The sequence below is a fragment of the Drosophila mojavensis genome, unplaced genomic scaffold (assembly GCF_018153725.1).
Source record: "Drosophila mojavensis isolate 15081-1352.22 unplaced genomic scaffold, ASM1815372v1 contig_81, whole genome shotgun sequence".
Taxonomy (NCBI): Eukaryota; Metazoa; Arthropoda; class Insecta; order Diptera; family Drosophilidae; genus Drosophila; species Drosophila mojavensis.
In genome coordinates this window covers 6444740-6467455 of record NW_025318907.1, presented here as the reverse complement: position 1 = coordinate 6467455, position 22716 = coordinate 6444740, and the positions used below count along the sequence as shown (strand labels likewise).

At 39.4% G+C, this 22716-nt stretch overlaps 1 long non-coding RNA gene across 2 annotated transcripts in view; it reads right to left on the bottom strand.

Annotated features, from left to right (window-relative positions):
- Positions 1-22716, bottom strand: part of LOC26527639 — a 54925-nt gene that overhangs the window by 19201 nt on the left and 13008 nt on the right. For both annotated transcript variants that reach the window (XR_001449315.3, XR_004364154.2), the window contains exons 2-3: positions 18279-18316; positions 5797-5857 (exon numbers count right to left, since the gene is read on the bottom strand). This is a non-coding gene — a long non-coding RNA (uncharacterized LOC26527639). The remainder of the gene's footprint in view (positions 1-5796; positions 5858-18278; positions 18317-22716) is intronic.

Here is a 22716-nt window from a genome sequence, read left to right as displayed (position 1 = left end):
ATATGTGTGAGCAAAGTGTGTGTGTGTTTAGGCATGTGTGTGTGTTTCTTTAATGTATGCATATGCAAGATGGCGTCGCTCGCACACCATATACCTCATTGCAGCTTGTCTCATTTTCCATTTTCTACATTTTTCACATTTCATTTTTTATGCTCGAAAATTGCTTTATTAGTCGCGTCGCCGACGTCAAAAAGTTCTTGGATATACATATACACATCTGCTTAAATGAATATGTATATATATGTACAAGTATATATTGCTGCCTAAATGCCTAACGAGCAGCTGTGTGGGCGTGGCACCGCCTCTGCTAGTTATATAGTCTGCACAACCGACATGTGACTGAACGACTAGCTGAGTAACTGTCTAGCTGACGGACTTGTCAAAGACAGCAGCAGCAGCAGCAAGCAGCAGCAGCAAGCAGCAGCAGCAAGCAGCAGCAGCAACAGCAGCGAAACCGGCAGGTGAACTCCTTGTTGTTGTCCTGTGACAACGACGACAGCTTGACAAACGAACAGCAACAGCAACAATATCCAGTGTAAAAAATGTTGCCTTTTGTTATTGTGATTTGCGCTGATTTGTTGCCCGGGCGCTGCGTCATGCGCCTTGTTTTTTTCCGGCGCTCAGGTCTTTGGGTCAGCGCCATAGAGAAAGCCAGGCGAAGGGCGGGGCAGTCAAAAAACTTTCTACACACACACTCACACACACATACAGTGGCGGCATTTCCTTTTTATGTTTGTTATGCCCATGTCCTGCCATATGTCCTTTGTATCAATGCGGGCACATAACCTATTTGTGAGCCTATTCCTATATATGGGTATGTGTGTGTGTGTGTGTGTGGCTGTCCTTGTGTGCGCTCTTTGATTATAACGATTTGGATGTAGCTGTTGTGCCTTTGGCTGCTGCTCCTTCTATTTGTGTTGTTGCTACTCGTCCCTAAGCTGATTTACGTGTATTATACATATGTGAGTGTGTGTGTGTGGATGTTTGTCTTTTTTGCTCTACACAAATGGGCGTATGAGCGATATTTTTTTGTGTTGTCCTTTTTTTGTGTGGCTGGGTCTCTCTTGTCTGGCTTTTGCACAGTGTTTAGTTGCTGGCAACAGTTGATTGATTGATTGAACGTTTTGATAAGTGCTGTCACTGGGTTAGCTACGTTTTTTATTGACTTGTCTGTGGCTGAGTTTTTAGACCGCACCCATCCACACATCCACCCACTTGTATTCTATCTATTGTGCAGAGCGCAAAAGACTCTAAGCATTATCCAAACAAAATTGCTGCACAGCTCGGTTTTCTCTTGCAGGCTGGGGCAGCAGCACAAGTCAAACATAATTGACCACAAGCCAAGGCACATGCTGGCCAAGCAGAACCCAATGGGATTTTGTTAAAATATCAAAAACCAATCTGCACAAAGATTGCTAAATAATATGCTACCCTTCCATTGCCAAATATCAAAGGGTTCAATTTTAACTCAAATGCCAAATACTATGTGAGATTTAGCAGAACTAGACCTGACTTAAGTTAAGTGTTAAAAATATATCAGTCATTCATATTAGAAAGGCGAATCTTAAAGCAATCTTTCAATTTCAATAAAATCATCTTCGAATTATCACATCATTATACATTTGGCTCAGTTATTCTCAAAAAAAAAAAAAAAAAAAAAAACCTTAAGCAATCTTTTTATTAAGCATGAGGAGGCTTTATTTCGCTCTTTATTTTAATTACTTCCGCATCTAATGCTTCTTCTACTTCTTTGCTTTCTACTCAATTGTGCACTGTCGTTCAGCTTAAGCTGTTCCCGCCAACTATCCACGGCCTCATCGCTACAGATATGTTTAACTATCGATCGATATACAACTATTCCCTTTAATCTCTTATTGGCCAACTAAATTATTTATTTTCAAGTCAGAATTGATATAAAATTAAAACGAACATATATATTAATTCCTCATTAAACAATATGGTATAAAGGTAAAGGAAAATATCAATAATTACAAAAACAAAAACAAAATTAATTCTGAGAAATGAAAAACCCTATATCCTCTTCAGTCCGTCAATCAAAAACTTTATAGCTAAACGGCTTCAGTAGGATGGGTTGCTAAGTCTGAGAAGTTGTTTCCAATACTTTAGCTAACAACACTGTACATACTAAATTAATAAATAGGGCTTTGTATTGCTAAAGTTTTGAATACACGTGGGCGTGGTGCAGTAGCTTAATAAGCGTTTAGCTGAGCAACTGCAATCGACAATTGAGACATAGCCCCAAGCCCTACCCCACTTGAGGCACATGCTCGAAGGCAAAGACACATGCAAAGGAAGACAGAGAGGAGGAGAGTGAGGGAGTGAGTGAGCGAGTGAAAGAGTGAAAGAGAGAGAGGCACATTACTTACACTCGGACTCGCTGGCCAAGTGGTGGCAGGCAGCGTGCACTTAAGTAAACTGCACGAGTGCCGGTTCGACGTCCACAAGATTTGTGGAACAGGGTGGCAACGCTCACAGACTGCACTCGAAACGGATTTCCTTGTTATGCACAGAGAGAGCGAGAAAGATAGACGGAGCGAGCGAAAGGAGGATAGGGTAGAAAGCCAACTCTTGGGCATAAACTTGTACGCAAAAGTTTCATTCATGCACTTGATAGCACCTAATGCAGTCAAGGATTGAAATTGAAGCGGGCGCTGCTGCTGCTGTGGGCGTGTCTGGAGTGGGCGGCTGTGGCCGGGCGCTGCCTGTGAAGCGGCGCAATTAGTACGCATCGATAGACACGCGCCTGCACTCGACACCAGCGAGCACAACAAAAGCGAGCAATCCAAGCAAAATGCTAATTAAGTGGCTGGACAAAAGCTTTTGCTTTAAGAAGCTGACTCCTGCTGCCTGCCACACATGCCACACTTGCCGCACTTGCCAGCCTTGCCAGTTGCCACATGCCACACATGGCGCTGAAACAGTCATATATCATAGTCAGCTCCAACTGTGCTCAAAAAACCAAGAGCATTATACAAAAGCGCACAAAAATTATGTACACGAGCGGGTCAGCTGCTGCTCGTGCGACCATTACAAATGTGAGCATTTTGCAACACTGGTCGATTTTCTGGTACTTTCAGCAGCACGCATGCCGCAACTTTCGGCACAATTAATGTATGCAGAATTTGTTTAATTGACGACTCGCATGCCATAACTTATATGCCAACACACACACACACAAAGGCAGACACAAAAGTCTGAACTTTTGGCCAGAGTTGGGCAGAATTGGCTAGAGAAAGGGTATGAGGCAGCGGGTAACGAGGGCTTGTTAATTGCATTGCGCTTGACATGCATGAAATGTGAGATAGGTACCGTAATACCCTGTAAAGCAAGAACGTTTAATGCTTGGCAAAAAACTTCTTCGTATGTAGTAAATACTGAGATGCTTTTGGAATAGTTTAATATAAGTTAATTCAAGATTAATAATATTTTACTTTTATTTAATAAATTTTCAAAATTCTTTGAATACTTTTAGTATGCTTTGATAGCAATTAATATACGCAATTTGAGTTTCTTTTCAGAAATAAAGGAATGAGTGTGTGTGTGTTTGTGTGTGTGTGTTTGTGTGTGTGTGTGAGAGAGAGAGAGAGAGAGAGAGAGAGAGTGAAAAAGAGAGAGAGGGAGAGAGAGAGAGAGAGAAAGGAAGCTTTTCTATATTTCATGTTAATTGTTCCAGTGAATACTGAACAATAAGAGTTATAAATGTAAAAAAAAAAATTAATAATTTAAATTTTATTACATACAGCTTGCAGTTTTTATACCCGACGTTAAAAATGAGTTGTATAACTATATAAATGAGATATATACTACGCCAGATCTAATGACTTATGCTTACATTATTTATTTTCATGGATCATGAAAGGCAGTAAGAATTAAAAATATAGTAAAATTAAGTTTGTTTACAAAATCGACATTTTTTTTTCTAATATATATTATATCATATATATGTATATGTATACATTTTTCTTGCTCTATATCAACATATATAAAACATATTCCACTCATTCATGAGTATTATTTTTATTATATATATATATGTTTATCTCTCTATATCTTGCGTGCTGGTTATACACTAGCTAATTCAATACCCATTGCCTTCAGGGCTGCAATTTGCCTTTGGCAGAAATTTAACTTTCTGGCAGCATGCACTTGGCCAGAAGGCATCGGACAGAGTCGTCGCCCCTTTGGGCCGTCTAAGCGAATTTGCCAGTTAACGTTAAAGTTTTTGTCGCCTGTGCGTGTCGCTGCAGTGAATAATAAGGCAAGGCAGCAAAGGAGAAGCGGAATAAAGTAATATAAAAAGTAAAGGGAAAACACAAGAAGAACAAAGTTTTTAACGGCGAAGCCATTTCATGCTCATAAGCATAACTTTGCAATTTAAGAGTTTTGGAATTTTGGGAATTCGCATGCAAAAAGCACAGCTCGAAGTGGAGCGTGAAAATGTGTGAGGGCAGCCGAGGCGAATAATTTGCTGTTAGCTCGAGCTAAGTTTTGGCTTAAAGTTCGTTTGGCTGCGGCCAACTTTGCTTTACAATCAATTATGAGTGCAGGTTGAGTGGAGAGTATTGTTAACCTGTCCGGCACACATTTAAATGCAATTTAATGCAATTTATGGCCTGTTGCCAGGCCTTATAATGCGTTAGCCAGCGCCACAGCCAGAGCCAGAGTCAGAGCCAGAGCCAGAGCCAGAACAACAGCCCTTATTAAAAGCGGAAACAATGCGCACTTCCGCCTCAATTGTGCAACTGCAACCTGCACATGTATGCATGCATGTGTGTGTGTGTGCCATAGGACACGCAAATGAGCACTGGTATAATGTGCATGCATTATTATTCATGTTGTTGGCGCTGATAAAGTAAAAAAAAAAAAGTGAAATAAAAACAGCCACACGAACAAGAAGCGCCACTACAACAACAGCACAAACTTAACAATTTATAGCGCTCTCCAGCCCCCGACTACAGCGAGCCACGCCTCTTTTTGGCATTATGCATAGACCAAGAGGGAGGGTTGGAGAGAGGGGAAAGGAAACCACTTGGCCGCGCTTAAATTACCAGCCATAAATAAACAGCGTTCAATTAATATGGCCAAAGAAAACTGCGTGTGTAGTTGCCTTCTGCCAGCCTTAGTGAAACGTTGCGTATACGCAGCGTATTCCATGAAAAGAAATGCGAAAGGCGTTGGCTGGGGCAGGCAGACAGAAGAGTTGGCACTACTATCATAAGCAGCCACATCAGCAATAAACAGCGCAGCACACAAGGAGAATGCGATATGAATATAAGTTCAACTTGAAATAATGCTCTCCAAAGGATCTGTTCAGCTATTCTTATCTCTATTGTTTCGCGTCGGCTTGGTAATAAAGTTCTTTAGTTGTAAACTTTTTGATTGTAATGTGTCGCAAAGTTAACCAAATTACGTAATATATGGAATATATATTTCATATAAATATTTGTTTTTAAGAAAATGAACTAGATTTTTGTTTAAAGAAAATCGAAGGAAACCGTTTAAGCATGTGACATGAAGCATAATTTATTAAATGTTGCCAGCGACAGCATAACCGAGTGAGTGATTGACATATGGACTGATGACTGACTGATTGATGATGGATCAACTCACTCATTGATTGATGGTAAAAACGAAGTCTATCATAGAAAACTGAACTGTGCACAGAAGACATTTTCTATACACGAATATCTTTACTCCCACAAAATGAAAATCTATAGGGTATTATCTAGGCCAAGCAACACACATATCTACATATGTTTATACACAAAGTCTTACCTCATTTACAAGCATGTGTGGCTTATTGTTGGGAAACTGTTTCGTCAGCTCGTAGCCAGATCTGAAATGGAAATAAGTGAAATATGACGTTAAATATTTGATCTAGAAATGTGTCCAACCTATAGTTTTTTCTTTATATATACACACATCTCTGCGTTTCATTTTTCGGCTTTTTATTCATTTTATTCCATTTTGAATTAACATAAAAGTCGCATTTATCAAATTGCGGAGCAAAACTTTAGAAAATAAGGAAACCAAACACAAGCAAGAAGGGGTTGCAGCAAGCCAAACGCCCTCTGTGCTAGCCACGCCCACTTGTAAGACACACGAAACTAAAGGGAACTAGGGAAAAGAAAAAATAAACTGAAACCTTGTCAAATGTTTGCTTTTATCAAAGGGGACACTTTTAGTTGGCATTTTGTGTTGTGATTTAGATGAAATTTCGCATTTTCTTTGGTTTTTCTTATTCTCTACGAATTTGTACGATGCGGATTTGCTCGGCCGCACTCTGAATGGGTTCAAGGGATCAAAGTGCTGTTTAAGCAGCCGTTCTAAACTCATTTGACCATTTTAATGTCGTTTTAAAGACAACAAACTGACACAAAAAGGATGTGCCTGCAAGGCACACACACACACACATACATACGAATACACACACGCACACAGCTGGGTAAAACTTGTCGTTTGATTTTGTGTGTTTGGGTTTTGTGGGGAGAGCCAAATATGCTGTCATCACGATTATCCTTAACGTCGTATGGCTGCCAATACCAGTTGTTTCCTCTTCCGTTATAACAGCAGCAGCACACACACACACACTCACACACACACATGACACTGCGGATGTGTAAGAAATTTGTAAAACGAGCCACAGCCCCAATATAAGAGATAGCAGCTGGAGAGGGACATACAAAGAGAGCGAAAGAGAGAGGGCTAACGCTTGGCATAAGCCAAAAGCCAGTACAACAGTCAACTATAGTCTGACCTGCCACGCCTCTGGCTTCCTGCTGCCCTCCTGCCCCGTCACTCATTGCCTGTCCCCGCCCTCAGCCCACTTCGTCTTGTTCTGGCCTGATTGCCAAAATGTGCGTTCTTCTAGTTGCAAAAAAAAAACAAGAAAAAATAAAGGGGCTTACTTCTATACCGTTACTCTACAGCTCGCCCCTTCATTTCACTTTGTTGTCTGCTAATTTTTGGTATTTTCTGCTGCTGTTGTTATTGGTATTTTGTCAGCCTCCGCTTCCTCCTTTTCTTCATTTGCGTATTTTTATTCACTTGGCGAACTTTTGCTTTGCCGTTTCATGCATAATTCTTTTTTTTTTTTTTTTTTTTTTTGCTTTTTGTTTTTCTTCCTTTATTTCATTTCAGTTCACTTTTGAATTCTTTTCTTCTCATTTTTTTCTCGGTTGCAAATTGAAATTTAAAATTTATGCAAATTGTGCTGTCAACCCCAAAAGGGTTCTCATGATGGTGCAGGAAATGGTTATTGCCACACACACACACACACACACAGAGGGAGAGAGAGAGACACACATTACAGTCCGATTTCGAACTTCAATTTCGCTGTCATTTAATGGTGTTGGTAATTGTGTGAGTCCGTCTGTCTGCCCGCTTGGCCAACTGTCTGCCCGACTTGGCGCACAAATTAATCGAAATTAAAGTTTCAGCTCAGCTTTGCTGTGAACATTTTTTATGGCATACTTTGTGGCGTAGCAGTGCTAACAAGCCACGCCCAGCCGGCACGCATTAGCAAGGTTAAGCACGAGCATGAGAAGGAGAAGCAGGAGGAGCAGGTCCGCCTTATCTAAAATCCTGGCACGCTATTCAAGTCCACAGCTCCAGTGACCAGACGAGCCATTCGGCGGCTTAATCACAGCACAGCACGCAGCCACGCCCCTCATGCTGCAGCCCATGTGTTACGGCAGCAGAGGAGAGGTGGGGCCGTTACTTCAGCGTCGCCGCGTGCAATTAATTAAAAACAAACAAATTTCAGAAATGCACGGCAGTATCGCGCCTCGAGCCCCGCGCCACCTCTCCAGGAGCTGTCGATGAACAATGAGGGGGCAGACATCGGGTACAGTGGGTACAAGCGATTCAGTGTGGACAGCATGGTCAAGCAGGACACTGACCAGAGCACAGCTCTGCAGACAGCAGGCAGGAGCAGCAGGCAGTCGCCAGGCAGGCGACAGGCGACAAAAGTTGCTGCTCTAAGCGTTTTTTAATGCAGCGCAGCGCACAGATTTCAGCCTCGCTATCCTGCTCCCTCCCTCCTCCTCTGTCACTCGCCCTCTCTCGCTCTTGCTCTCCAGTGTCCTGTCTCTGGTAATTTCGTTTTATTATTTTGCAGTTTTCTGTGTCGCTACTCGACGCTGTGTGCTCTACTTTGTAAATATTAAATTATGAACAAAAAAACCTGTAGAGGGAAAGGCACAAAAAAAAGTCCCCAAAGGCAAGTGAGCGAGCAGCCGCAGCCAGAGGTTTTTTACACTATTATTATTATTTTTTGCTATTTTTTCGACTTTTTATTTTTTGGCCCACTGTCAACGGCAGCTGCAGCCAACAAAAGCAAAAGGCAGCCAAAGAAATCAGATAACTGTTATGGTTATGGACCATAATAACTGCATTCCAGGTGAGACCAAGAGACGCTGAGACTGTGAGTCGGTGTCCTCTCTGCACAACTGCAGTAATCTGGGCCTCTAGCAGTGCTTAGACGACAGCCGCAGCTGCATCTGCTGCGTATACGTAACGCGCATTACGTATACGGATACGTATACGTTATGTGCGCCATTTAAACCAGCCAGAACTACAGCCTGTGCCCATTTGCTTTAACAATTACGTGACACTCGCAGCAACTAGCCATATTTCTATCTTCCTCTCTACCTTTCACTCCTCTCTCTTTGTCTCTTTCTATATAGCTCCTTCTCTATATATATAGGATTCTACACACACATTTGGCACACCGCATTTCACATTCGCGCAGCATGTGCACCAAATGACCAAAGCTGAGGCGTGGTCACTGCTAGAGCGCTTTTATTATGGCCACAACCTCAACTGCTTTGACAACAATATGCGTTTTATTCCCAAGAAAACAACATGAAAGCGAAAGAGGGATGAGAACCTAGCATAATCTTTTTTACATATTAAATCTTCCAAGAAAAAAAATTTATTCCGTCTTCTGTTAAATATTAAATGACATTTTATAAGTCAGGAAAGCAATAATCTTTAAGAAAACATAACTATATTCTATAACTATATTCTATATTCTATATGCTTAGGTATATGTTATTTGAAGCATAATAATATATATTTCCAATTAATTAAAGACGACCTTAAGAAAAGATGATTATAATATTAATAAAAATAAAAATAAATATATAGTTAATAATATTATATTATATACTATAATATTATAATTTATATTACTTATAATTAACAAGTAAGAAAGCTCTAGTCGAGACTACTCGACTACGAGATCCCCTGAACCCTTGGAGTAATAGCTATTTCAATAATTTTTCGCGTCTTTCAGCTTACACAAGAAACACGCACACACACACACGCACGCACGCACAGACAGCACACACATACATAAACACATACACACACAAGCAACCACGCATTAACACGCATGGGCGGCAGTGAGCGCTTACTATGAGAACTTAATTGCTTAATAACTTTTTTTGTGGACGTACGATCTTCATGAAACCTTTAGATTATGATAACAACATAGATATGCATGTATTTGCGAAAGCACAAGTCTCTAGTATTTGAAATACGCTTTTTACAAAAGTGAGGGTGAGGGGGTGAATTTAGAGATGGGGGGTAAATTTTAACAAAAACCGAAATTGTATAAATTGCATATAAGCATACATTAAAAATTTGGAGACTCTAGCAATAAAGGTGTAGAAGATATAATTTGATAACTGGTTTTCGATAAGGTTTTTTATCGATAAAAAAATATCGGGATGAGTTATCGATTTTTAATGATAAACTTGATATGCGCGCTGTAATTACGGACATTTAAAAAAAAATTTGAAGTCTCTAGCTCTTATATCTTCTGAAATCGACGCGTTCATACATACGGACAGACGGACAGACGGACAGACGGACGGACGGACAGACGGACAGACGGACAGACAGACGGACAGGGCCAAATCAACTCAGCTCGTCGCCCTGATCAAGAATATATATACTTTGTGGGGTCTGCCACGCCTCCTTCTGCCTGTTACATACATTTCAACAAAACCATTATACCCTGATTTCCCATTGAAAATGGGTTCAGGGTATAAAAATGATTAAATAAATAAATAATAAATAATTATTATCTTCAAACTTAAAAAATTTATTGTTTTTCTTTAATAAAAAAAAATAAAATAAATAAAAATAAAAAACATGGGTTTGTCGAATATTGACAGCCCTTACTTATATCAGTCCCATTTCGAATTTCAAGAATCACTCTGATGAAGTCTTTAAGACACTACAGAACGGATGAATAATCTACATAATGCAACCTGAAAGAGCGCCCGCTAGGAAGCCTTCACCTTTTTAAGGGGTTGCCCAAGCTTTACAAATACTGCCAGCAATTTCTCTCAGTGTGGCACCACATGATACGCCACTGATGACCATCGAGCTAACTGCTTTAAGTGTGTCGCTAGTTCTCGACTCTTCGTGGCTCTGACAACGACTCCGCCTCGTTTGACAGTAATACGTAAAAAAAAAAAAAAAAAATGCACAAACCAAAAATGGAAAAAAAAAATTGTAAAAACGAAAATTAAAATTGAAAACGACAAAAAGTTGCGACCGCATCCGGAACAGGCCGCGACTGTTGGCCCCGTCTCTGGGTGCTGCTGCTGCTGTCGTTTGTCCTTTGTCGCATGCAATAAGTGCTAGTTGAGTGGCGGCACTTGAAAGCAGAGCCACACCAAGTACACACACACACATACACACACACACACTGACTGCTGGTTATTCAATTGGCCAGCTGCATGTGTTTCTGGCGGCGCTTCGGATTACAGTTTTTGGCCCCCGTTGGTGTCGGTGTCGTTTGTTGGTCTGGCGACCTGACGCCGCCATTTCCGTTTCAGCCAGCACGGAAGTGGCAACGAGCTGCCCCTTCTCTCGCCATCAGCCCCTCCTTCACCCCTGCGCCACATCGTCACTCCACCATTCCTTCACCCTTCTCAGGCATCCAACTGTTGGAGTTTCGTGCGGATTTGCTGCGGCCATTGCATACCAAATGTGTTGCATACATTTGAGCGCTTTGCAGTAGGAAAATCGACGCGAATGAATGAAGTAAAAAACCAAAAGAAAAAAAGCTCACTTAGAGGCCGAGCGCCATGGCAATCAAAATGGAAATGGGAAAACGACAGCCAAGCACATATAGCCCAGCAATATTTTATTGTTGTTGTTGTATAATAAAAATAAATACAACACCAACTACTATGATCCACATCACTTCGCGTCGATTCTATTTAAAAGCCCAAAACGGAAAAGAGTACGAGCAAAATGAAACAGTGGAAACAACACGTAGTATTATTAAAGAGTTGAGTAATTAGCAAGTAAGGAGAAGTAATTAATGATCATAATTCAATCATTAGTATTAGAATAGCAATGCAGATTTAAGGGTGAGCGCAGTTCAGACTTATGGAAAAATTTATGTATGTATTTGAAATAACATATTTGAATAAAAGATGGATCCGTTGAATACAGACAACGAGGTATGTAATATCTAAATACATTTTGAACTCTATTATCGTATTATGAAGTTGTGATGCGATTAGTTAGTAAAATATGGCTGAAGATAATAACTATTTCCCAATCATTAAATATTTGAATTCATTATTTTATTTTATTTTATTATTTTTATTAATTATTATTATTATTATTTTTATTTTTATTATTTTTATTATTATTTTTATTTTTATTTATTTTTTTTAGTATGTTTTTGTTGACTTTCTATTTTATAAAGTGCTCTTCAATTTGTTATATATATATTTCCTGTATCTAAGAATTTAAAAATTTTAAAATATTGAAATATTTATAGCAGTGATAGTTTTGTTACATTTATGGGGTTAAGGAAAATTAAAATAATAATGAAATTATAATAAATAAAATAAATAAATATAACAAAAAAAAAAAAAAAAAAAAAAAAAAAAAAAAAACAACAACAACAATTTATATAGTAAAACGAAACTTTTTTTCAGCTTTTGTTGAGCTTAAAGTCCTTTATATTTTCTATATACATTTCACACATCAATTTTTTTCCTTTGAGGCATTTGAGATTAATGGTTTGCCAATGAGAAAATTTCACTCAAAATTAAAGAATTTATTTAATGGTTAAATTATTTTTGTTGATTGTTTTAAGGAAGTCCTCTATAACAAAAGGTTTTTTATTATCGTATTAGGATCGTTAAGATATGACAATTGCACTGGTTGACCTCTACACATATTAAACAGCACAATGTCTCTTTCAGTTGCCTTTCAGCACTTTTGACCCACTGTGCTTGGCTCCACATTTACAAAGTCGCATATGCGGCCTATACCACTACAAGCAGACAATAACAAATGTAATGTCCTTCAGTCGCAGTAAGCCACACTACTACTGCCTGTCTCTGTTGCTTCAACTGCTCTGCCACCACAGCTGTCTCTTTCTCTCTCTTGCGCTTTGAGTGGTGGGACCGCGAGAACTGCCGCCATTTGCCATTTGGTGTTTCCGTTTCTGCTTAGGGCCTCGTTTTTGCCTTTGCCTTTGCTATAGCCGTTGCCTTTGCGTTTGCCGTTGACCGTTTTTAACGGCTCGACTAACTTGGCCATTTAAGCACATTTGTCGTCATTGTACTGCCCTGCCAGCTTGGCTTGACCAGCGGCTGACAGTGTGCTAATTAGAAGTCCTTGTTGCTTGTGGCCACAACAAAACAGAGGCCCGGTCAAATATGCAGGCGCACAAAACAATGAAAACTACTTTCGGCGCAAAGTCAGGACGTGTGCCAGAGGGAGTGTGTATGTGTGTGTGGGACTGTGACTGTGGAACGTGAGGCCAAAAACTGTGGCCTTTTGTCTTCAATGCTATAAAATGCATGCCAGCTCTGCCAGCTGTTGTCCTATCGTCCTTTATTGCGGCACGTTTTTATGCTTTGTTCAATTATTTTGCAAGGCTTTAATCAGTGGGCGTGGCCAGTTAAGACCTTTATCGAGTGCGAGTGAGCTGCTCGCTTAGCCTTTTATGGCTGCAAACCGCAGGAAGTACAAAAAAAAAAAAAAAAATTAAGAAACGAAAAGAAAAACAAGATATAAATAATTGCCTTGCTTGCTCAGCTGTAAAAAGCGTGTGTGTGTTTGTGTAAGTGTGTGTGTGTATATGGGGCATATAAACTGCTTAATGTGGCTGGCATTGTCTTCCAGTGCAACGCACATTTGTCTATGGTCCAGCTCCTAGAGCTGCGGCCCAACCACAAGGAATGCCTGCCTGTTTATCATGAGCTGCTTCTTCTTGCTAGCCGCTGGTAAAAAGCTGTACCATAAGCAGCACACACGCACTAACGAAATTTGTTTATTATGAAAATCCAACGAGGCGGATATAAGCAACTGCCAAGCCAAAGAGTGTGTGTGTGTGAGAGAGAGAGATAGCAAGAGAGCGTACTGACCATGTTAATTGCTGTGGCTATGACTGGATGTGGCTGTGGCTGTGACTGTGGCTGCTGCTCAGCTTATGCCAAGAAATAAGACAAAAATGCTTGTAAATTATTGTCAGAGCTTTTATTATTTGAGCCAAGTTTTAGCAGATATTATCTAAGATAATATCTAACAGCTCGTATCTGAAGCAATTCTCTGATTCCAAACTGCAAATTGCAAATTGCGCGTGCAACTGCATCTAAATAAATATCTAAGGAAATTTATTTGTGCAGGCGGCAGCTAAGGCAATTCCTCTTCTTTCACAGTGGCAGGCCCTGAACCCCTCTCAGACGCCGCCTCTGAGTAATTGCGACCCATAAATAATGTGTCTGCTCTGACGCCCTGTCACAGAGCGTCGGCAGAAGGCGGGGGGAGGCGGGTAGGGGTGCATGCAACACAAGGACTTGCAACGTTGCCAGCAATTTCTTTTGATAACTCAATGCGTCGTTTATGCGCTTTGTTTGCCCCGCGTTCAAGCGGAAATGCACAAGGGAGCGAGCGAGAGAGAGAGAGAGAGAGAGAGGAAGCCAGGGAATGGCTAAAGCTAAGGAATGGCTATGCGGAAGGGATTGTCAGCCCCCCTCGCTTCGTTTTCCTCCAGTTTAATATCTACACGATTTGATATACGCACGAACAACAACACTTTTATTGCCACTTAAAAGCTGAGCTATTCAAATGGCATTAAAGCTCCGGCAGGCTACGTGAGCTGCTATTAACGTAATACCTAATTTGTATGGATTGCAGCCTTTTCCAAAGAAGTTATTAAAAAGCAAAGAGCTTCGCAGCTCGCAGCTCTGGCTTGGGCCTATTACTGCCTAATGGGAAGGAATATAAATAAAAGTCGAATGGAAAGAGCTAGCCTGGACTACTACTAACTTAATGTCAAATCAATTGATTTTATTTACAAGAAACGGTTTTATTCTATTATTATTTCTTTTCCTAATTTTCAATTTTTTTAAACCAATTAAAAAAATATATATATTATTTATTTGTATGATAATATTTAAATATTCCAAATTTTTTAATTAAGTTACCTAAGCGGTAGAAGGTTGCTGTTAAAATGCCCTTATATATGTTATGCCAATATATCAATTTCTCATTTTACATTCTACATTTTTGGTAATCACTTTTTCCTAATTCTAAAACCTTTATTTAGGGAACTTTGAAGAATGCTCGTTTATTTATGACTTGCTAAATGATTTTCAATAAAATATCGTTTGACAAACTGTAAATGAATGCAAGTGAAGCCAAATGTCTCGAAGCTGATTAATAAAAAAATAAATTATTTATATAAACTTAAAAAGATTTTTATTTATTAATTTTTTTTTTTTTACATTGTCTATAATATTAAAATAATTTGTCTATAATATTTAATATTGACATTATTCAAATGAAATAAATTTAAAAAAAAACCCAGAAGCTCTGCTTTTAAGTTTTTACTAAAATATACAGCAAAAGAAAATCGACTGCTTGCCCCACACAGTACAACGAGTTGAGAGTTATTAACGGCTACAGAATTATCCAGCAACTCCTTGCTTAATTTGTTTATAATAATATAAAATGCTACTATTACTATTTAGTAGTATAGCTCTAATAGTGACTGGACTGTTTAGAGTATTAGATGCATGAAAGACAAATTTCCATTCAGCTCTGATAAATGTTTAATTTAACTTTTAATAAAATTCAGATTTTCACTTATAACTATTGATTAACGACTAACAGCTACCAGTTTTACCCAACTCTAACTCTATATCAAATGCTAGCTTCTCTCACACTTAGTGCTTCCATGCAGCATTTATAAAATGTAAATGCGAAATATAAAATGCGAAATGCTCTGTGCTCTGTGCTCTTTCTGTTGCTGACGCTGATGTAGATAAATTGAGTTTTTAGTTTTTCATTTGCATAAATCTGGGAATTTTCAACATATTCATAAATTATGGAGCCATAATTCAACAATATTATATATATCACTGCCTGAGTCATGTTTTACTTTAATAAAAATCATATAAATAAAAAAATCGCATAAGGAATTGCTCTAAGCGCAGCGTTCTGCACAAGTGCGTTGGGAAGGTTTTGCACTGCAAAGGATGAGTCAGTTGCTGTCAGACGCATGAAACACACACACACACGCACACATACTCTCACACTCGCACATGCACATGGCAGTGTCACGCTTTTGAGTTGTTGCTGCTGCGTTGTTAATTTCATTCATTATTTATGGTTTACCTCGTCGAAAACGCATCGGGCACAAACTGGCATTGCACCCGCTCTTACACCATTCGCTCCATCTCGCTCTAGCTCTCTTTCGCCTTATCTCTTTCGCTCCGTACCTTGGTTACACTTTTAATTAACAAACGCACGAAAATGCTATTTTACATGAGACATGTCACAGCGTCGAGCGTAGCAACTGGCTCTGGAGTCGGGTTAAGTGGCATACGCTGTCTGCTCAGCTACATGTGTGTGTGTGTGTGAGTGTGTACGTGTGTATGTGTGTATGTGTGCATGTGTGCATGTGTGCATGTGTGCATGTGTGTGTGAGCCTTGCATGAGCGCACTAATTTACAAGACACACACACAGACACACATATACTGTCGCACGCATGCCACAACACACTCGCATTTAATATGCAGCCGCAACTCGACTTCGCATTACGCATACGCCAAGTAAGCCGACGTATTAAAGCGCAGCATATTAAGTATACGCGACGTAAAAGTGCACCATACTCTTAAAGCCTATCTATTGTGGCAGAAAATAAATAAATAATATATAATATATATATTAATAATATATATACTTGATTTACTTGGAAAATATTGAAAGCATAAGCTTCTTATTATTTTGTATGAGTTAACTAAATTAGATTTAATTTTAAATAGTATATAATTTTAACAGATAATAAATTGATCAACTTATTCAAAAGCTAATGCTAAGCCAATATTTAATAAATTTATCTAGTAGCCTATAAATTAAAATAGCCTAAGACACAGTCTGTAAATAAATTACATTAATATTATATTTAATAATTTAGTATTAATAGTGTTAATAATATGATATTACTATAAGTAAACTATATTTATTTTATCTATTAATTTTTTTGTTTTTTATATATTATTTATTATTTAATTTAAGTATTAAATTTTTATTTTTTTTTTTATTTTTTTATTTTTTTTATTCTGGGCAACCAAAGCAACTTATGCCTTAATCGTGCATTACTTATTAGTATGATAGTGTACTTCAATTAGAGTATTTCTATATTAAATCCATCTCACTAGCAACAATTAAACTCGATTTAAAGTCTACTTTCTGGCGCTTCGCGGCTGACGCATTGTTTTGTGCTTTTGCCATTCGGTGGTCTAGAAACTTTTTTTCATTTCATTTATTTTTTTGTTGTTTTTGTCTTCTGCAATTAAAAGCGCGCATTAATCAACAGGCGGCGCGACGGAAATTGCAGCCCCTCCACCTGCCCCACCGCCTGCCCGCCTCTAAATAGTGCGGCGCTTCATTTAGGGGAAGTGCCGGCCGCACCTCTCCGCGCGCCAACTTTAATTTATTTAGACCAAATACAACGCAAGCGAAAAATGGCAAACGACAGAAATTTATCTCTCGCACGCCTTGTCGCATAAATTATGTCGAACAACCACACAGCCTCCTTCCACCCACCTCGCCCCCTCTAACAAAGAGCCCCTTCCCCCCTACTACACTAGCATAGTGGCACAGTCAGCGGCGCCGGCGAAAATTAATGAAAGCGACGCAGCGGCAAAAGATGCCGAAGCAGCGCAAAACAAAGAACAAAAGACATTAAAATGAACTAAAATCAAATGAAATGTAGCCAAGGGATGAGAGGAGATAGGGAGAGGAGGAGAGAAAGAGAGAGGGAATGAGACAGAGGGGCCTAATGACAACCACAATGAAGCAGCTGGCGAGCGGAAACGGAAATGAAAGCAACGCAACGCAATGCAGAATGAGAAACGGCCGAATGACAACACACGAATGATGCAACGGCTCATGATGTTGCATGCAACAAATCAGAGACGTCGCGCGCGCGCTCTCTTCACAGCAAATGTTGCATGGCAAATGCGATTGTCAAGCAATGACCTCATTAGAACAGCGGGCGAGACACTCACAGAGACAGACAGACAGAGAGATAGATATATATAGAAAGAGAGAGAGAGACTGCTACAAGGATGAGGCAACTTCTCATGCTGCACGCAGCAACCGCAAGCAATTAAAGAATGAGGAGCAGAGCAGCAACAGCCACGGAGAGTCTCAGCCCGCAGGCGAGCTGTCAACATGCACAGAGCGTCATATACGTCAACAGCGTGACGTGAAGCACAGGAGCAGCAGCAGCAGCAGCAGAAACAGTGAAAGCTGCGACTAATAAAGGCGATAGAATCAGTGATACTCTGAATGAAGTGCTGCGAGAATAATATATTGAATAACTACTACTATATAAATACAAATACACAACTATATATAAATTTAAATATACATATACAGAAAATATGCATTCAAACTGATTCCCATTTCAAAACTGCACTACCAAACCAACCATCTTAAATCATCAAGATAGATAAGGTGATAAGGCTTGAACTCCAATTGTATTGATATTAAATAATTCAAGTGTACAACAACTCATTTTTAGCTCAAAGTGAATAAAACTAAATAAATGAACTACGAGTACAAATAAAATAAATTAGAATACGGCTATAACAAAAGTATAAGTTGTCATTTAATAACCGTACGGATACTATATAGGCGGAGTCGTTACAACCGGATTCTACTGTAATCAATTCAAGTCTAATTCAAAGCTACTTACCAATTTGCCTGGATCTAGCGCTGTCAGTCTTCTAGTTTCTGCAATAAAAGAATTTTATTTTGTGGATTAATTAAAATAATCATATATTTTAAATCTTCTTAAATGTTACTTTAGCTAATTTTCTTAAAGATATGGGACATGGGGCTAAGTTTGAGCCTGTACAGCTTAGTTAAATTGCCGTTAATTTCAGTTCCAATAAATCCACAACTTTTCACATTTCATACAGCCTTTCATTAGCTTCAGCAGCTCTTGCCACATGCGCCTCTTTAAAGCCAACAATCACTCGCAGCTCAAGGACAATGACATTGCGCTTTAAGGGCAACTTCAGTTCGCCCACTTTCAACTGTCACACGCAGTGCTCCACTAGCTGTCAACCGCAATCATAAAGACAACACCCACACAGCCGCACACACTCACCTTTTTATAGACCCCCCACACACACACACACACTCACACACACACAGGCAGCTCAGAAATGAGAATGAACTGTAAGCCGTCACATAAGATATTCTAAGCTCCTAAGCTGGCTTAGCCTCGACGTTGAGTAACCAAGCAAATTACGTCGCATTTAAGTTTCATAATATGCTTAAAATTAAAAACGCAAAAAAGGAAAGGAAAGCAGAGAGAAGAGAAGCGAAGAAGAACTTTCTCAGCTACTACTACTACTACTACTACTACTACTACTATTTTGTTGTTCCATTTCGCTGCAGGATTTAAAGGTAATGTTTTCTTTGGGCATTGTTCGAAACTACAAAGCACGAAACACCTGCCAGACAAAAGACAAAGGCGGGACACACAAAAACACAAAACAGTTGGACCATGAAAACAGTAACTAAAAGGAGCAGCAGACGTCACATTACTAAGCAAGTTGTCTCCGTCTCGAGTCTCTAAAAGCTCACTCTCTCACTCCCTCTCTCTCTCTCTCTCTCTCTCTCTCTCTCTCTCTCTCTATGTGTGTGTCAAGACAATGGACTGCGACAAGTGCAGAGTCTATAAATATTACATGCATCCAGCGCGGGGGCGGCACAACTACTACAAAACTACAAAAACTACAACTTGCAAATGCACAGCTAACAGAGACGAGACGAGACGCTAGGCGAGACGGGGCGAGGCGAGGGTTCGACGAGAATAACACAAAAGAAAAACTTGTAAAAGTACTGCAGCCAGAGCTGCACAAATTCTAAATACCCTAAACTAAATATGGATGTTATGTGGAATACAAAAATAATGGAATATTGTGTTTTCTCTTCTTCTTCGTTTAATGATTACCATTAATTTATTGAGATTGCAAAGCTTTATTGTCTTCTTTTTACTTCAAATATATAAGGAAAAGATAAACATTTTCAACTGTATTGTGATTTTTACTACTTAAAATTTATTTATTGGTTTATTAGCTATATTGTCTAATTCGTTCTTAAAGTATATTGTAAACTTTACCTGCTTAGTTATATATTTTCTATTTATATTTTCTGATTTTCGGCTCAAATGAATATCTTCAGTTAGTTTACTGGACATTCATAATTATATTTTATATTATATATTTTCTTATTCTTCTTTTAAATACTTTAGTAGTACTTTATCTTCTTTTTTGTATATCTGCAGTTTTATTTTAGTATGTCTTCACTTCACTAATAAGTTGAGCCATATGTCATCTTCTTGTCAGCATGATATAAGCAGTTGATTTTATTTTTACCTCTATGACTATATGTGAGAATCAGGTATGACTTACAAATCACAGAAAAATCTTCATAGAAAATACTCTGAACCTGGGCTCAATTCATATGACACTCAATAATTACCTAATAATTAATTTTAATTTGATATTTTTCAAACCTCATGGCAAGACATTTTACTTTCTATAATCTGTAATCATGAAGAGAGAGATCCATACTAACATGCAAAGCAAATACTATGCCAATAGAGTTACTTAGATTGAAAATGCTGGTTGGCTGCAACTGTTTACAGGGTATAGAAAACCGCATGCCCAACATAAAAACTACAACCGCACAACTACAATGAAACTTTGGGCTGCTTGTATAGCTCGACATGCACTTGTGCGCATTTGTATTGGACAGCTGAAGCAGCAGGAGCTAAGCACTAAGAGAGACGCAGACACAGCACTGGGAGGCAAAAAAGGTAAAAGAGATGAAGGACATGAAGGAGCTGTCGCATTGTCTATGCGTCGAGTTGTTAAGCACAGCGTTGCATTTTGTACTTGCAGCAACAGCAGCAGGAGCAGCAGCAGCAGAAGCAACAACAACAGCAGCAGGAGCAGCAGCAAGACAATAACCCACACCCAAGGATGAATGTGTCTGGTTTGAATTGTTTGTCGTGTTGTCTTTTGTTGCGGGAGTAAAGAGAAAATCGAGCGGCAGCTGTTGCGATTTCTTCGTTCTTTTGCCGGGAAAATTTTCAACGCAAACCGAACAAAATATGAAGTAAATTATTGACTTTCGGTTTAGCCGAAAGCTCGCGGCTGGCAGCACATTTGACTAGCTCGCAAGAGCTAATTGACTTGTTGTTGCCCCTGCAACAGGACATTAATAAACATTTCGAGCCCCGAAGGCAACAAACGTTAATTGCCCTGAACTTTTGAACTTGTTGAGTTGCCAAGGAAATTGTGAGAAACATTCACAAGGGGAGCCAAGGAGCGAAAGAGCGCGACGCCCGCGGCGCCAGCAAAGGCAGCCATCGAAGAGATTGAAAACATGAAAGAAGAAGAAGGATATCTTAAAGAGGTTGCAAGGAGTAAGGGCAAGCATCAAAAAGAAAATCAAGCACAATAATATACAAAATTATAGTACGATTTGATTCAGATTTTTAAAATTTAGAAATGTAAAATTATAATAAAATTTGTTGTGGCTATTAAAATTAAGCTGAGCAAGCATTTATATAAATAGAGAAGCGCTTTAAAGTTCCTGAAAACGCAATTTGTACTGTATATCTGAAACTTTCTTTAAGCTGCTCCCAACTTAGTGTTCTCGATGGAGAACTTGGAGAAATGATGCTACGAGAATGTGTACTACCCATTAAAAACTTAAAGTAGTTTTCAGCTTGGCGCGCTTCAAGTTTCGCAAGAGCAGAAACAAATTATGCGCCAGCTGATATAAATCATTAAGAGGTAAATCGGGGAGGGCTGCGGCTTTTGGGGCGGGGCAGTGATAGCCCAGTGCCTGCAGCATACAGACACAGGCGACCACATGCGGCGCTTGGGTCACTTAAAAATTATGACAAGCAGCCAGCGAGCCAAAAGCTGCAAAAAAGACAGCCACAGAGAGATAAGAGTGTGTGTGCGAGAGAGAGAGGGGGATAGAGAGAGAGGCAAACACTTGACTGGCATTGTAGTTGGTTATGCATGCAACACAGAAAAACCTTGCAACCGGCAGCTGGCAGGCAGCCCAGTGGCAAACGAATGAGAGAGAGGGAGTGGGAGGCAGAGCGGAGGGGGCGTGCCGAGCAGCTAGGTCAGGCAACTAAACGAGTTTTTGCCACGGCCTACGCCAATTGGCAAAGGCAAACAAAACGTAGCGCCAGGCTATGGCCAAAAACAAGCAGCCAGCCACCTTGGCACCGCTGGCCCACCAGCCAAGTGGGGGAGCTATTTTTGGGAGGAGGCTAAAGGGCGTGGCAGCTAAGCAGCAACGAGCACCCAAAAAGAAGGGGGAAGAAAAATAAAGAGGCAGAGCTGTTGTTGGCAAGCCAAACGGAACTCTTGGCTCGTTAAGGCCTATATTGGCACAGCAGGAGCAGGCAGCCGAAGTAAAGGGGGGGGAACAGCCACAAAGTCAGCTCCAGCTTCTGTTCTGCCTCACATATGCAACAAACAAACAAATCAACGAAATAAATATATAAATGTTATATATGCCACATATCAAACAAGCTGTTTGAAGTGGATGAGCTTTTCAAGAGGTGGGCGACAAGAGGTAGGCGTGGCGGCATCTACCTGTAAGACACCACCAAGCGCACAAGCAGTCGCATATTTTGACGCATATTTTTGGGCATATTAATTTGGGCGCATAAATTATGCCCAAAATATACAGAGAAAATGCTGAAAACTTTTCTTCAACAGGCTCTAAACATTTCCGAAGCGCAGAAAAGTAGGCAACACGCAAACAGAGGCCAACAAGAAGAGGGCCAAGTCAGGCCAAAGTGTGTTAATAAAGTCAAGCAAATGTAATAAATAATGAATTAATAATAACAAAAAGGAAGTTTCTTTTATATAAATAAGCAAAGCCATTATACTCTGTAAATTTGTATTGAGAAAGAGGAGAGCAGAACTATATCACAACATATAATATGTACAGCCAAATATGTGATGGAAAATTGAGAAATGTATATATATAATTTATTCTATTTTATTATTATCATGGTTTCATTTCAAATGATATGATTAATATAATCATTAATTTTATTTGTTTCTTGCAATCAAAATGTAGTT